General features: G+C 41.0%; 3 long non-coding RNA genes across 3 annotated transcripts in view; 2 read left to right on the top strand and 1 right to left on the bottom strand.

The window, feature by feature from the left end:
• Nucleotides 1-7006, top strand: part of LOC108167289 (uncharacterized) — a 98923-nt gene extending 91917 nt beyond the window's left edge. Inside the window, exon 4 of the long non-coding RNA XR_014084959.1 lies at nucleotides 6836-7006. This is a non-coding gene — a long non-coding RNA (uncharacterized LOC108167289). The remainder of the gene's footprint in view (nucleotides 1-6835) is intronic.
• Nucleotides 7007-7383: 377 nt separating this feature from the next.
• On the bottom strand, nucleotides 7384-12175 carry LOC145549194 (uncharacterized). The gene is made up of 2 exons (XR_014085168.1): nucleotides 8686-12175; nucleotides 7384-8617 (listed from the first exon to the last, which is right to left on the bottom strand). It is a non-coding gene; the product is annotated as an uncharacterized LOC145549194 (long non-coding RNA).
• Nucleotides 12176-14317: 2142 nt separating this feature from the next.
• Nucleotides 14318-16641, top strand: LOC145549176 (uncharacterized). The gene is made up of 2 exons (XR_014085157.1): nucleotides 14318-16124; nucleotides 16195-16641. It is a non-coding gene; the product is annotated as an uncharacterized LOC145549176 (long non-coding RNA).
• The last annotated feature ends 1216 nt before the right edge of the window (nucleotides 16642-17857 follow it).

Here is a 17857-nt window from a genome sequence, read left to right as displayed (position 1 = left end):
GCCAATCAGCAAACAGAAGAAGTTGCAAACGATGTCAGTTTTCTGCGGTGTTTTAGAATTGAATCTTTAACTTGAGTTAAATGGATTTACAACTGTGGGTGTAGTGTAAGGCCACACCTGAAACACATTGTTTCTTCTTTGACACAATTGGAAACTCATAATGTTGTTTAATATTGGGTTGGATGTCTAGTCGCATAAGTAATATATCGCAATAATTACACCACCAGGTTTCTGGCAGAATTTCTGCTGGATATTGGACCGCTTCTCTTGGCAGAATCAATTGGTTTAACTGGCTGATTGTTTGAGAAGAAAATGAAGACTTTGGAGGCAGTCCCCTATCACACCACTATTGGTGCAGTGCTCTAGTTGCTCTGGCAATGAAACACACCAACAAAAACATGATACAGCCTAACATCACCATGCTTGGCAATTGGTGCCCCGTTAGGTTTGAAAACCACACATTGAACCATACAAATAACCTGTTAAACACAACCAACAAATTACGAAAGATTTAACGAAATCTAAATCCAGCACCTTTTGCAAAACTATCCTTCAATGTCCTTTTAAAGCTAATACTAAGCAAGTTTTTATTGCACTAGAGAACTCCGAATTCCCCAGAGGCTACTCATTTTTCTGTGTTCAGACAAATTTTGTCAGCGAATACATCCACACAATACTAGAAGGCAGGTATTTATTTTTGACCCAATTTGATTCAAATTTGAATCTGTGAGAAGAAAAAAAATGCAAAAAAATATTTAAAAATAGCTTAGACCATTACACATTACATTCACTCAAAAGCCTTATCTTAAACATGTCTAAAATGTTTTAACTCAATTTTGAACCTGAATAAATCCGCAATTTCTAATTTTTGTTCATTTATTCTTGTGTCTTCTGACAAGTCTTGGCCTCATTAGAAATTCATAATGTATCCTGATGACATTTTGGTAAAAGGTGAGCTGAAAAAAAGAGGCTTTAAAAAAAAAAGATGGACTAAAATAACTTATGAAAGAAAATGGCAAAATTTGAAAAATCACGGCAGAAAAAGACAGAGCAAGACAAAGAAAAGCAAAGGAGCCAAGTCTCTGTAAGCCCCATCACTATTCCTGAGACAGGCAGATTACAGTAAAACTCTGTGGAGCCATTAGGACGCCTAAAGGATATCCTCCTGATGTGAACATGAGCGTGTTCTGTGGAGATCCAAGAGATTTGCTATTCTGACTTTTCCCTCTGTCCAGGTTCTGCACTACAACTAAGAACAACTTCTGTATGTGGCACAGAGCCGAGGTGACATGTCATCAGAGGAACTCGCTTAAAAAGGCACATGATGTAAAAAAAACCCCATAACATAAAAAGTTAAGAAGTAACACAAGTATTATAGTTAATATCATAGTGTTTGTGTGGATTCCCAGCAAGATACAGGATAAGCAGGCTGGGAAAACCAGCATACGTTACAATGAAGTTACCAGACTTCCAATCACATAATGTATATGACTGGAATTTGTGCAAAAGATGTAGTTAATTGTGGTTCATTCATAATTTACCAGTGGGTTGGTTGACCATTACTGGAATTAATCCAGCCTATTCTGTCATGCTGGATTTAAGTTTCCTGACCCACATGCAAGTTCACACAACACCAGAGAACACTGTTCAGTGAAAGTTTAATGCATTTCAAACGGTACAGTCGGATTGTATTCCAGAGGATGGGTAGGCGGGTCAGCTCAGGTTCTGTTCGGAGAAGGGAGACTTTAGTAGGGACCGGAGTTGAGAGATCTTGACTGGATTAGAGGGATACGCTTACTGTTTTTTCGGAGGGTGGCAGCACGGAGGGAAAAGGCTAGGATCCGGGAGCGTTCTTGATCAGTGATGGAGAGGGGAGGAGAGCGGCAGGCGGAGATGTCCGGTCTTGGCAGGAAACGCGTTTGTAGTCCAGACCTGGTTCTTGGCTTGATTCCTTCAGTTCCTCGGTTTCTGAGGGAAGACCAAAATGTTACTTGAAGTCATTTAATAGAACATCCTCAACATGATTTCTGATTAGACCCTGACCAACAAGTGGGACCATCGAGCGATGAGTGACGGCTCCACTGCTTCTTAAAGGTCCACCAGTCAATCACTCGGAATCCGCTGCCGGTGCGTCAGCCCGTCAGAACTCTGCCCCGAAGATCCTCTATAGGAAAGAGTACCCACACTAACCCGAATCCTAACATATTCATCTTATCACCAGCCATGTTTAGGCATGGTATCCTCATGCAGAGCTAGTCTGCTTACTGGCTTCCATTGTATATCACTGTATATTCTGAAGAAATCAATAAGGGTGATTTTACACCTGATAGTCTCGCTTTGATTGAGGACCAAAGTTGCAACATTTTCACTCTTGTGGTTCACTTTCTCACTGCACTGTCAAACAATCCAAACCTTTTGAATAAACCTATTCGCCTCCTCGCCTGTGGTGGCGCTGTGCCAAGAACCACTGAATGAAATGACACAAAAACCTCTGAAGAAAACATTAGGGCAACTTAATTCTTCATGAAATGGAAACAAAAATGGAGTGGGGTCAGATTTTAGCGGTTGTAGGATTTCTCTTTTGTCTTTGGCAAAAGATTGCGATTCATTTTTCCCGCTAGAGCTAGATTTGCATGTTTGTTTTGGTTGTGTTTACCCAGAATTCCCTGCGTTTTAGTCTGACTCCTGCTTTTGGAGTGATCTTAGCTCCACTTGGTATTCAAACCATGCCAGAGTCCCCTTCAAGTTAAACAAGACTTAGGTTTGTAGGCAGACCTGAGTTTGCTTTTTGTAGTCAGAGTTCATAACATTCAGAACCGATGAGCTTGTTATGAACAGAACTTTCTAGAAAACAAAGTAGAATTTGATTAAAGCAAACTACAGGGCTGGTGTGAATGCATCCTTAGAGATGACTATTATTTACACATTTCTTTCACTTGTTCAGTTTGTTTTACCTCTCACTGAGGTAAATCAGTCCCTCCTCAGACAGACAGCATCACCATTTACAGAACAATAAAGTTGGTTTTGTCCATTGTTGGCCTCTGGGATCCTTTGTTACTGAGCAGATCTTGTTCTCCTATCTTGCTCATCCGAAAGCTGACTTCAGTTTTTCATCTATACATCAGAGGAACATCAAGAAAACATTTATTCTTGGCTTGAGTTGCACAGGCAGTGGTTTTGCAAGTGGCTCCAAAAAAGGTAATTTTTTTATGACTTATATATTTATATATGTTTGTTACTTCTTTGACCTACTTCATCTGGTGAGCCACTGTGGTTTAGACGACATTACTAATTGCTAAAATGTACTTGTTTACGTTCTTGCTCCTTGTTAGTTGCAGAGACCTCCTTATGACATTCACATGTTCTTTATTACGCCGTTACCACGGACTACCGACTGGGTTTTTAGTGCATGTGTGTGAATACTTGTGTTGTGGGAGTGTTCATATTGTGTAAGCGTGTCTCACTCAGTGCTTGTGTCGTTCTGCTCAGGTTGGTGTGTGATTGTTTGAAAGATAGGCCTGGAGTTCTTTGTTTTCTGTTTAGTCTATGTTTTTTCTCGAAGTCCGTGCTGCTTTTTATTTTTCCCGAACTTGCAGGTCCGTCTTTGCGGCTTAGGAAGGGACAGGTGGCGCTCACATTCACTTCTGCCTCGTTTTGCTGAATTACTGCTTTGGTATTTCCGTCAACATGGACCAACATCGTTTAAATTGGTAGCAGACGTACGGAAGCTTAGCCGGACTGTCAGTACGTGAAGTGGAGTCACCAGCAGTTTTATGTTAGAACAAGTCATTAGAAGATCAAATTTTGAACACTCATCCAGAGGGAAGTGACTCATATTCACCAACAAGGTTTTCACATTTGAAGAATGTTCACTGCTATGCTGGACAACGGGCACGATAACAGGAAAAAATGAAAAGTTCTAGTCATACAAAATTCATACAGCGACACAGAGATGTGCTTTAGGAAATTATATCACAGTAATAATTTATAGACAGCATTGTGAAAAAAAATGTTACAGATTTTTTCTATTTTGCTAAAATTTAATACTGGATAAATTTAAGGATACATTTTACCATTCTGACTCCATGGGGAAAAAGTAGTTGCACTGTTAATTCATGAATTAAATGCGATTAATTTTTAAATGCTTTAACTTAGGTGGGAAGATCTCAACTCTAAAAGAGCCAAAACACATAGGAAAACAAAGTCATTGACGTCTCTGAGCTTGGAAAGGATTAGTAAGACATCACAGCAAACCCAAACGAGAGCCACACTCTACACCTGGAGAAACCTCCCAGGAGAGCCCAATCGGCCAAAATTACTTAAAGAGCTCATCAGTGATTCAACCTGCAGGTCACCAAGCAACCCAGAAATAAAACATCTAAAACACTGCAGTTGTTGCTTCCCTCAGTTAAGGTCAGAATTTGTGATTCCACAATAAGAAACAGACTGGGGGGCAAAAAATGGCCATGATGGGAGAGTTCAAGGGTTAAAATTACTGCTGGCCAAACAGAGAACATGAAGGCCCATCACACATTTACCTAAAACACACAACGTAACGATTCCCAACACCTTAGGGAGACATTTTCAGAGTGAGAAAAGGGGTTCTGCCAATCCTGGCATTTCAGAAAAGGTTCATTTCAGAACCAGACCATCATGTTGACAGTCAAACACGGTGGTTCGTGGCAGCTTTGCTTCCTCCTGACTTGCCTTAACCCATTCTAGTCATGGGTCTAATATTTCCATAACAAATTTTCTCCAACATCACAATGTCTCAACCCCCCCCCCCACCCACTTTCAACTATTTACAATATTTACAAAATGGGTGCCACAAGACAAACAAATTACTTGTGCCATTGTGCAAAGCAGTTTCTGTCCATCAGAAGGCACAGTGGCACATCACAGCCCTCACATTTCCAGGGAGTGTCCTTCCTGACATTGTTCACCTGGAGGCAGTGTCTGCACTGCAGTCTGCCATTTCTGGCATTTTGCTGAGCACTAATGGGCACAGGAATGTGTTCAGCTGCCTTTCTCTTTGGAACACCTGCCATGTCCACACTACAAAGCTGACTGGCCATCTCCACATTGAAAGTCTTTGTGCGTCATGGGCTTCACTCCTTTGGCTGACAACAGGGGCTGCATCTGTGTCCTCTTCAGTGCTCCACTGTCCAGCCCGTGTTTCTGGTGCTGCCTCAGCCAGAGGAGATCTGGATCTTGCCCGAGTTCGCTGGGCTCTCCGCAGTGGCGGAGCTAGACTTTTAAAGTTGGGGGGGCCAGGACTACTCCTGGCCCCCCCTTGGCCCCCCCCAACTCTCGGGGGGGCAAAATTTTAGGAAGCTCTGTTTGGACAGGTAACAATAGTTCAGGTCGGACCAGAATTATTTGCCTGATGGTGGTTCGGGCTTCTGATGAGTTTACATTAATGAGTTTGGAGCACACAGAGAAAAACTAAAGAGAATTTTATGATCTACTTATTATAGTTTAAGTAGAGGAATAACAGCTGACTGTTGAGAGAGGAAAGAAATTAAAGTGCAGATCCGTTAGGCAGAAACAAGCGCAGAGCGCTGGGCAATAAATGCTCCAATTAATCACACGAGACGACAAACGCCAAATATACAATATATAGTTACACTGCTTACGTTAATGATGTTTTAAAAACAAAACCAGTAAAAACTTAACTGAGTTAATATGTCAGATTCCCTCCTCAGCCTCATTTTGATAAGAACAGAGAGCAGTTCGCTGGTTTCTGTCCAGACTGTGATCAGCTGACCACTTGGTGCTCAGACAGTTTCAACTTTACGCACTGAGAACATCGTGGAGCTCATTATTAATCAGACTAAGAACAATATCAGTCAGAGAATCACCTCTGATCTGGACGCTTTAACGGACCAGAGACTTTGGAGCGCCTAGCGCAGCTGATCCGCTTCTGCTGGGTTTTCTCCCGCAGAGGGAAGTGATGCGGGATCAGGAAACGATCAGAGTTCTGCCGTCTTCTAATCACGTCATTTCGGGAAATGTTACCTGATTTCAAAAACGTTCTCGCAGAGAAATAATAAATGTTTCGTTTGATGACTAAAAATTGGAAATAAAATGATTTTTTTCTTTGACGGACAACAAAAAAACTCTTAGCGCCACCTCTGCTCCAAACTACGAACATTGTCGGCCCCTCTTCGGTTTTTTCTCTTTTTTGCGGAGGATCAATAAATAACTTATTGGTGTTTTACAACCACCAGGTATGTAAAACATACCTGGTGTTTTACATACCTTTGAGTTGCACCACAGCGCAGCACAACTGAAACATCCAGGAGAACAATATCAGTTTTTATGAGTATAAAGGAGGCTGGTATCGCGCCTGATAAAAATCTTTATTTATGTCATCACATGGACTTATATAAAGTTTTATACATTTTCTTTTCATATATTTATTATTGTTTTTCTTCTTTAGATATATTGAATTAGAATGATTCCAAATAATGTACAGGAATAACCTGGTGCCGTTACATGTCAATCATCGGGGGGGCCAATCAGATGACAGGGGGAGCAATGGCCCCCCTGCCCCCCCCCTCTGGCTACGACACTGCTCACAACGTCATGTGAGAATCACAAGCAAAACTTTGAGTCAAACAAAAACTTAGAATATCAAGAAAAGATTTATGACATGCACAAATAAGTTTGTTTAACAAAAACAATCACTGAGACATGAGACTGCTGTTCATGAGACAAATGTGTAATTTAAATGTTTAAAAAAGTTTTTTTAAGCAAAACTCAGTATGCTTTTCTCATGGTGACGTGCATTAACAATTCAATTTTTGCTTTTGTTTTTTTCTTTTTTCTGCAGTTCCACCTTAAAGTTTGATGCAGCTCTGCTTTCCTGATTGGACCGTCTTCATCTCCACTGCAGCAAACAGGAAGCTCTTTTTATAGATTACAGTCCACTAATCTGTAATCTATAAAAAGATTACAAGGGCATAAAGGTTGCTTTGTGCCCTTGTTTATATTTTTAATAGTGTAATTCTGTAAATACTAAATATGTATACCAGAGCAAGAGCACTAGATCTGATTTACAAAATAGTCCTGCAGAAAGAAATTACTAATAAAATATCTTACATATGCATAGTGTTATGCTCTATGTAGAGATTTCCTTTAGCTCTGATTGTATGTCTCACAATTTTGTAATTTATCATTGTTTATTAAACTCTGAAGCTGAGAGGCTGTTAATATTCTGTCCTAGAAGGCGGTTAGATGGGCCCTTTTTTGTTGTTGAGCACCTGCCCCTGTAGTGGTCTCTGTACGGCCCTGGCCATATATCTGCCGTAGCTAATACTAGGGACATTCTGTCATATGTGCGTGGTTGTAGGTGAGGAAGACGCCGGTAAACCCAGGTAGTAATGAGGAAATTATGTATTTAATAAAGAATCAGGAACAAACTCAGAAAGACATGCGGCACTGGAAACGGACAGACGAACGATGAACTAATGACGAGGACCCGACGAAGGACAGAGACAACAGGTGGGGTTAAATACACAGGGAAGCTAATCAGAAAGACATGGACACGCTGGAGGGACTATGTCTCTCGGCTGGCATGGGAACGCCTTGGGATTCCCCCGGAGGAGCTGGAAGGAGTGGCTGGGGAGAGGGAAGTCTGGGCCTCCATTCTGAAGCTGAAAACCTATTGATCGTTTTTGTAGGGAAACTGGAGCACCCAGAGAAAACCTATCCATCTATCTATCCATCTTCTATCTATCTATCGATCAATTGATCGTTTTTGAAGGGAAACTGGAGCACCCAGAGAAAACCTATCCATCTATCTATCCATCTATCGATCAATCGATCGTTTTTGAAATGAAACTGGAGCACCCAGAGAAAACCTATCCATCTATCTATCCATCTTCTATCTATCTATCGATCAATTGATCGTTTTTGAAGGGAAACTGGAGCACCCAGAGAAAACCTATCCATCTATCTATCCATCTATCGATCAATCGATCGTTTTTGAAATGAAACTGGAGCACCCAGAGAAAACCTATCCATCTATCCATCTATCTATCCATCTATCTATCGACCAATCGATCGTTTTTGAAGGGAAACTGGAGCACCCAGAGAAAACCTATCCATCTATCCATCTATCGATCAATCAATCGTTTTTGAAGGGAAACTGGAGCACCCAGAGAAAACCTATCCATCTATCTATCCATCTATCCATCTTCTATCCATCTATCGATCGTTTTTGAAGGGAAACTGGAGCACCCAGAGAAAACCTATCCATCTATCTATCCATCTATCCGTCCATCCATTTTCTTCAGGTCATGGGGGCAGCAGCCTAAGTAGGGAGGCACAAACTTCCCTCTCCTAAGCCACTTGGGTCAGCTCCTCCGGGGGATTCCCATCACATTCCTTGGCCAGCTGAGAAACAGACATTTATCTGGGACTGGAAATGGATGGGAATTTCACTCTTTTATTTTGCTGTTGGTGATCCTCAGCAAAGTGCACAGAGGTGGATTTGAGTAAAGGAAGTGTGACAGGCTTCCTAACTTTCTGACTACTCTGTATAGGTCTGTTCTTTGTGTCGTCATGTTTGTCAGCAGTTCCCACCGATCTTCTTGCAGATCTTCTTGCAGATCTTCTTGCAGACTCTGCCAGGGAGGTAGTTCTCCCTGGCAGAAGTACCTCCCTGGCAGCTCCACACACTCTGTCTAATTCCATCAAGGTCTGCATGTTTTTCCTTTCAATCTCACACTGTTCCTTTTTCTCCTGCCGTTTGAGTTGAATTCGGGAATCCCAAGAATTGGTCAGACTTTTTAGAGCTGCAGCTTTTTTCTCTTTCTCCAGTTTTTCACGCTTTTGCTCTGCAGATTCCCGCTCTTTCCTTTCTTTCAGAAACTTTTCCTCCATAAAAGCCCGTTTTTTAGCTTCTTCCTTCTTTGTAAGTGACAGTTGGTCGTACACTATTTTTTTACGTATTTCACGACTTCTATCCTTATCAGGAATGTCGCAGTCCATCAAGGAATCAGACCCTTTATTTATGATCTTGTCCATTTCAATCTGCTTTTGCCGTTTGTATTCAACTTGATCATCCCATGCATCAGTCAAATACTTTTGCATTTTGACTTTCTTTTCTTTCTCCTGTTTGTCAAGTAACTTTTGGGCAAACTCCTGCTTAGCTTTTTCTTCATTAAGCTTTTTCTCCTCAACAGCTTCTTTGACATATTCTTTTCTCCTTATATTCTCTATATTTTCATAGGCCATCTTCTTACATTTCTCTTGAAATTTTACCTGCTCGTGAACATTTTTCTCCCTCTCGTCATGTACATATTCTGACCGTTTGCCTTCACTAACTCTGGGTGTTTGCCTTGGCTTTACCAATCGTTCCTCTGCCTTCTCACTAACCTGTTTGATGAATTTTTGTTCATTTCCACGTGACAAAGACTTTTTAAACTGTATGCCATGTTTGACCTTTCCAGAATCCTCATTGGAAAGGACAATGAGTTTTGGACAAACTCTCAACTTGTCAGCTTTAAACTTGTCCACATCCGTGGACAAGTTGAGAAGTTTTTGCCCATCTATGTCAATTTGCAGCAACGTTTTTGAAGGAGTTTTCTCCCGCTTGTCTCTCCAGTTTTGCACATCCCGTGCATAGGCATTTGTTGGTCTTGGCTTCTTCTCCTGTAATTTACGAAGAGCAGCTTCGTGTCTTTCTTTCATCTCCTGTACTTTTTGAAATTTATTACGCTGGTTAATGCGTGCCTGAATATCAATTCCGTCTACCAAACTTAGAAGGAAACCTGAGCTTGTGCTAGAGTTGGAATCACTTGTGGCGGAATTCTCCTGAATATCTACGCAATCCTCCCGAATCTCTACTTTTCGTTGCGGTATGGGGGTAGGATGGATATCTTTTTTAATTTTAGGTAATTTTAAAATCGATTTCCTTAAAGCATGGTCCTGATCCTCAATTTTGACGCTCTTCTTGAATCCAAAATCACATGGGAGGTCTGGGTCAAATATCTTTCTCATCATAGGCATAGGTGTATCAGGCCTCCTGGGGAATCGACGGGGCTCCATCTTGCGTTTCAGTCTCTGGGTGAAAAATTGCACTTCTCTATAAATCCGTTGAGTTCTGCGCATCTGGCTTTAGAACACACGTAACAAGATATTCAAAGGGTTCAGAGCTGATGTCATAGAATCTATGACACAAAGCCTGGGTTCCTAGTGACATCATCAGTTGGGTAGAAGTGTAACAGTTGCTATGGTAACCAGGAAAAGCTCTGAAGTGATTCACACTTCTTAGTGAAGGAGATGTTTCCACCCATCAAAACATTTCCAAATAAACTCATTCATATTAACACAAATGTAACTTTTTCCAACAATTTAGACAAGATTCAGCCAATGTGGCTGTAACTGATTTAGGCTTTACAATGTGCAAAACACAATCACCTGGTTTCCCATTAAATCTGCTCAACAGTGTTTTCCTCATCAATACATTTTTTGATGAGGAACCTAACAATAGTTTCTAATTTCTTTTGCTGGCCGCTATCTAAGCTACGGCCTAAAGACGGCGTTCCCAGCGTGTCATTTCGTTCAACCTTAGCTTCGAGCACATGGGCGTGTGAAAACCACCACGTATGTACGAGCATGCAAAGAGCTGAGAGAGGTAGAGGAAAACAGAATGATTTATTCCTGACGCTCTCTTTCAAGTGACCTGCACAAGTTTTGACTCTCCACTGAAGACTCCATCAACAGTCTTCATGCTTTTTTCATGTGGTTTTGTACGTTTTCCTCCCACAAATAGCTTAATACAGAAAACTTTTCATCAGAAACAACTGATGGTCAAGCAGGTGATGAGCTTGTTCAACCAAGTTCCATTGAACAAGTGGGTAGTTTAAGTATTTCCAATTTATTAGTAATGTTCTTTGACATGTTGTGTTGTACCTTTCATGTTCATGTGTAAATTATTGAATACAACATGTGAATAATTAGTAATTGTAAACCATCCATCCATCCATCCATCCATCCATCCATTTTCTTACACCCTTGTCCCTTAATGGGGTCGGGTGGGTTGCTGGTGCCCATCTCCAGCTAACGTTCCGGGCGAGAGGCGGAGTCACCCTGGACAGGTCAACACAGAAAGACAGACAGGACACACAACCATGCACACACACTCACACACACACCAAGGGAGAATTTAGATAAACCAATTAACCTGAGAGTCATGTGTTTGGACTGTGGGAGGAAACCCGATGAAAACCACGCATGCACAGGGAGATCATGCAAACTTCATGCACCCAGAACCCAGAATCTTCTTGCTGCAAGGCAACAGCTCTACCAACTTCACCACTGTGCAGCCCTGCGCTACTGTGCAGAACTGTAAGAACTGGTTTTCTGTAAGAATGTCATACAGAAAACATTTTCCTGAACTCTACTGTGACTTTTCAGCAGTTGATTTTATGTATGCCAATGAGTTTTAGCATAAAAGATTAAATCTCACAGCCTGTTAGCTTGAATGTTTAAAGTACTAGCATTAAGAGCTGCATTTTTGTGTACAGTGTCCACTAAGCCAATGTTTTAGTTTTTAGTCAACAGGTCATGTTTGATGAATGGACTAAATCTGGTAGCGTTGCGATTGTATTTAATGTAAAAATTTCAGCACCTCTGCATCGGTACACACGTACCTCATGCTAAACAGTTTTTATGGAATATTACCATGGAAGTTATGATTAGTTAGAAAGTAACGTTCCAATTACTTCTACGTTGGTTTTTTTTTCTTTTTTTCTGCTACTTGAGTTTTACTGCAGTTCAATTTAAGACGTTTGTTGAAGTCTGGTGGAGGTGTTGAATATTTTTTTGCTTTTTATTCACCCCTCTAAATCATTGAACTCAGGTGTCACTTCCGTGTCCACAAACGTGTGAAATCCAGCAGTGAGTCCAGTTGTGGAATGATCTTGCAACTAAATATTCCACCTGTAGCTGGAATAGTGGGGTTATAACGAAGTGAAAGCAATTGGGAACTACAGCAACTTGGAAACAAATTGTCAGGTCAGTCAAATCAAGAAGTGAGGTCAATGAAAGCTGAGCTGGGTAAGTGTGCAAAGGTCTTCAAAGTTCTACAGAGTTGATGAATACAGACCAGGCACGTGCAGAGGGGGGGCTTGGGGGGGCTTGAGCACCTGCCCTTTTCGCTCCGTGCCCCCAAGTGCCCTTTTGGTCAATTTAAATTTTTTTAAAAAATTTTTTGTATTATTATTGTCTAGATGTTAAAAAGGTAAGGGGACAGTAAACTTCCCTGCCTTACTCCGTTACCAACTTTAAACGAATCAGACATTGTGTTGGCCCATTTTACAAACATTGATTGATGACCATAGCAGTAGACCAGAATTCTAATTAGATATTTGGGTACACCTCTGCTTTCTAACTTGCCGAACAGTTTTTGGTGATTCACACGATCAAATGCTTTAGAGGCATCAATAAAACGCATAAATACTGTAGTGTTGTGCAAATTATACAAGTCTAAAATCTCCTGTAGTGCAAAAATACACATTTTATATATATATATATATATATATATATATATATATATATATATATAAAATGTATTTATTAATTTTTCGTCATAGTACCCCCAAGAATTTAAAACTACTTTCACCCCTGGCGATACCACATTAAAGAGTAACTAAAGGTAACTGTAGGGCTTTAAAATTTAGCAAACTACACAAGCGCAGAACAAAAGAATGAGTAAAATATGATAAATGTCAAAGATACGCAAACGATCTCATACTCTAATGAAGCCAAATCATACAATTTAAGGTTTATAAACCTAAGAACACCGTACCAGCTGTCATATTCATGCAGCATCATGCTGTGGATTACTGTTTTTTCTGCCATTGGTCCTGGTGCATTACACAAACCAGGCAAAATAGTGGCGAGGATTTATTCTTACTTCCTCTTCCAAATTCTTCAATTCCACATCAAATCAGCATCTAGATGTCTGAGACGGGGGAAAGCTGCCAGTTCCAACAGGATATGATCAGAAACACAGATCAAATCTGGGTTTGCAGCAGATAAACTTAATTTATCAGTTTAAACATCTCAACTTCACTCCTAATAGAAAAAAAAAAACGAGAAACCATTCAGAAAAGCTGAAAAACAACAAATCCCACTCTAAATATGAATCATTAAAAGCCCCTAAATAATTTGACACTAATGCAGATGAGTTTCTGACTGGAACTGTCCAGATTTAGTAAAGTTTGAAACATAAATAGTGTCAACATTTTACATATTTCATTATCAATGTCAATGCCAGTAACTAAATATAAAGAAACACAATGAAAAAGGTTAATTTACTCCAAATAAGTAATGAACACAGTTACAGTTGATGCGCTGCTGCAACTCAACCTCAGGGGACATTTTGTATTTAGGTAGAAATTCAGGTTTTGGGTCTTGGATGCAAGTCAGAGCTGCAATACTATTCCTTTAGGTTGCCATGTCGGGTTTTTAGATAAAGTATACATTTCTGCTGCATGCTAAATCAACCTAAAAGTAACCACACGCTGCTGTTTAAATCTCTTATCTCTGCCAGAGTTAGTCACTCAGCTTGTGCATCCCTCTGGTTTCTGCTGACAGGAGCAACATTTTTAAAAATAATGCCAAGGACACATTAAAAACTAATAATCCCAATAATCCCTGCAGACCTGATGCATGAGTCAGCAGTTTGGAGTGCCAACACCTTTTGGCATGTCAAATACAAATCCCAGTGTCTTCCTGGAACATCCTCTCTGCCTTGTCCTCTCTTCTCACGAAGAATCGCAGCTTCTGATGATTCATCAGTTTGAACATCTCTTCAGGCCATCAAACCTGTTCGGCTAAAATAAAAGACATTCTTCTTCTTTGGGCCTCATAAAGACTTAACTGGGTGATATCCTCTCCTCCCAATAGTAAGTAACTCCTTTGGGAATATTAGGGTTTCTCTAACATTTGATTTACAGCGAAAATTATGTTACTTTTTCCTAAATATATATAAAGTAATTTTACACGAACTATTTCCGAGATTCAAATAGATATTCTGTTTGATTCAAATACTCTCTCTAGAGACATTTCAATAAATATTCTTTCATACAATCCAGAAAACTCTTACATTTTTCTTTTCTGAAAAGTTTTCCTCAAACTCAGAGAGTTACTCGATTGATTTTTACCCAGAAAGCACATGGGCAAAAACCGTTAGTGAAACGGTCACTGGGACTGCCTAGTATATATTCCATTGAGGGAAACCTGGAATGCGGCGTTCATAACCAGTGGCGGAGCTAGACTTTTAAAGTTGGGGAGGCCAAGGGGGGGCCAGGACTACCTCTGGGGGGGCAAAATTTTAAATATATATATATATATATATATATATATATAGGCCTCTCTGTCATTTGACATGTTATAATTAACACCTTTGACTGGCGCACATGGAGACATGATAGACCTTACGCTAAGAGTTCATTGCAGAGGAAACTAAAATCAATCAAATAAAAGATCCTTTCTGAATATCATCTCATGGACACTGAACTAAATGCGTCTTTCTGACCGGGAGCTGACAGCGTGTTGAAGAGTTATGGACACCTTGGTTAGGAAGCTCTGTTTGGACAGGTAATTTGACAAATAAAAATAGTTTGGGTCGGACCAGAATTATTTGCCTGATGGTGGCTCGGGCTTCTCATGAGTTTACATTTAATGAGTTTGGAGCACACAGAGAAAACCTAAAGAGAATGTGATCTACTTATTGTAGTTCAAGTAGAGGAATAACAGCTGACTGTTGAGAGAGGAAATATATTAAAGTGCAGATCCGTTAGGCAGAAACAAGCGCAGAGCGCTGGGCGATAAATGCTCCACCGTTACGCTCCAATTAATCACACATGAGACGACAAACGCCAAATATACAATATATAGTTACACTGCTTACGTTAATGGTGTTTTAAAAACAAAACCAGTAAAAACTTAACTGAGTTAATATGTCAGATTCCCTCCTCACCTCGTCTTGATAAGAACAGAGAGCAGTTCGCTGGTTTCTGTCCAGACTGTGATCAGCTGACCACTTGGTGCTCAGACAGTTTCAACTTTACGCACAGAGAACATCGTGGAGCTCATTATTAATCATACTAAGAACAACATCTGTCAGAGAATCATCTCTGATCTGGACGCTTTAACGGACCAGAGACTTTGGAGCGTCTAGCTCAGCTGATCTGCTTCTGCTGGGTTTTTCTCCCCCTGAAGGAAGTCAGTGCGGGATCAGGAAACGATCAGAGTTCTGTCGTCTTCTAATCACGTCATTTCGTGAAATGTTACCTGATTTCAAAAACGTTCTCGCAGAGAAATAATAAATGTTTCGTTTGATGACTACAAATTGAAAATAAAATGATTTTTTCTTTGACGGTCAACGAATAAACTCCAGCGCAACCTCTGCTCTGAACTATGAACATTGTCGGCCCCTCTTCGGTTTTTTCTTTTTTTTTTTTGCGGAGGATCAATAAATAACTTATTGGTGTTTTACCATCACCACCAGGTATGAAGTGCTTTAGCCTTTGAGTTGCACCACAGCGCAGCACAACTGAAACACCCAGGAGAAGAATATCAGCTTGTTCTTATGAGCATAAAGGAGGCTGGTATCGTGCCTGATCTAAATCTATTTATTTATGTCATCACATGGACTTATATAAAGTTTTATACATTTTCTTTTAATATATTTATTATTGTTTTTCTTCTTTATGTGGTGGGATGGTGTTTCACCCTCCCCCCACGCTTTGCGTCGGGTGTGGCGAGAGGCGCGCCACTGATTGGTGGGCGGGGCAGATGCCTTTAAAGCTGGGTAAGTCGCTGCGAGGTGTGTGTGTGCCCTTGTTTCCTCCACTGTCTGCGCAATTGGCGGCTGCATGTTGGTGGTGTTTGGTCCACTCGTATGATATCGTAAGTGCCATTTTTGCTATCCGGGCTGGGATCGTGGTTGGTTTTGTTGGGTGCTACACCTGTCGTGCGTTTCCGCAGTGCGGCTCTGCTGGCGTTGCCGGCCGCGGCTGGAGGTTGTGGTGGTGTGTGGCTTCTGCCTAGTCTTCGCCTGCTGATCTGCTCCCTCCTGGTGTAGGCTGTGTCTCCATCCCTGGGTAAGCTACCTGCCATTTAGTTTTGGATTATTTTATTTTGTATTTAGCATTAATGAGTTTTCTGTTTCAGGCAACTGAGTGTTGGGAGCTGCAGTGCTTTGGACGCTCTGCTGCTTTGTCTTATCACTGTTTGTTCTGGCCGCTCTCCGCTGAGCCTGTTGTGGATTGGGCAGGCTGGTGGGCGGGGCATTACTCCTCTGGCCCCCATAGAAGGGCACTTGGAGAGACGACGACAACTTGTTCCATCATTTGAAGTATTTTCTTTTACCGTTTGTTGAAGTATTCATTTGTTTCTGTTGAGTGCTGTGTTTCTTTTGTTTTCTTGCTTTATTTTGCTGCATTTGCATGGTTTGCTTGTTTTCTTGGAACAACCTCATCTTGTCTGTCCCTTCTTGTGTGTTCCCTTTTTCTTTGGTTCCGGCGACCAAGTAGTGAGCCCGATGCCTTGGATTTTAAAAGAAGTGTTTTAAAAAGAACTTTTAGATAATTGTTTAATAAAGTATTGTACACTGTTAAATCTGTGTTCTGGTGTGTCTTGTTACTTTTTTAGAGATATCTCCACCTGCTGGTCACATTTAGATATTAGGTTGACTTAGAATGATTCCAAATAATGTGCAGGAATAACCTGGCGCTGTTACATGTCAATCATCTGGGGGGCCACTAGGGGGGCCAATCAGATGACTGGGGGGGCACTGGCCCCCCCTCTAGCTCCGCCACTGGCTCTCCGTGGCGCTCTCCGTTGTGTGGGCCTCAACTGGACAGAGCAGGCGGGAGTTTCCTCCTCCTCCTCCTCTTCTTCACCGAACAAAATGGAGGGATCACCAACCTAGAGATGGAAATTAGCATGTAATCTGGTTCCGTGTGCATCTACTCCGATTATAATAATTTACTGTACATATCCCATGATGCCAAACAAAGAAATAAAACAACAAGAACAAAACAAAACAAACCTCATCGTCAAGCTCAAACTCCGAGTCCGAGCCATCTGGCAGCGCGCCTTCGTCCTCTTCACATTCGTACATGTACTTCAGGGCTTGCTCCGCAGTCATGTAGCGACTCATTTTGACACAATAAAAAACGTCTACAAACACTGCACACACACACTAGCACACTAACTAACACACGTACGGTCGAAAAATCTACTACAAAACACCACTAGCTAAATCCGAAATGTCAACTACGCGCCGTTCTCTACCCCCACAAAACTCTGTGCTGCTGTTCCGATCGCAAATCAAAATGCTTTCTGATTGGTTGCTTCAGAAATGTGGTGAGTTTGCAGGAACTCGGAAAAAAGGCTTTCATGACGCATTCGTTCACTTTTTGGTCATTAAACATCCACTGATTGCACTCAACGTGCGTAAAATGCGCTTTACGCTATGGCGAAAATGATCGATCATATTCCTGGTTTTATTTGGAAGTAAATATAAAACAAAATCAATATAAAAACACAATTTTTATAAAGTTTGAAGTCTCTACTGTCCAACAGAACTGAAATGCACACTTCTCATGCCGTCTTTTTTTTTTATACGGAAGCCTTTTAAATGCATGACGTCATGCCCGCCACAGGGCGGGCGTCGACCTGAAGAGGTTGGTGAAGTCCTGAATTTTGTACATTACTAGGAAATCCTGTAGAAGAATGTCCAGCTATCAGTACAGGACCTTCCTAACTAAGCCTGTCACAATAAGCAGTTAATTAAATTGCATTGTAAAATAAAAGGAGCTTCATAATTTCC

Source organism: Poecilia reticulata, chromosome 19, assembly GCF_904066995.2.
Source record: "Poecilia reticulata chromosome 19, P_reticulata-male-v2, whole genome shotgun sequence".
NCBI lineage: Eukaryota > Metazoa > Chordata > Actinopteri > Cyprinodontiformes > Poeciliidae > Poecilia > Poecilia reticulata.
Note: the sequence above shows the minus strand (reverse complement) of the source record. Positions and strands in the feature narration are given on the sequence as shown.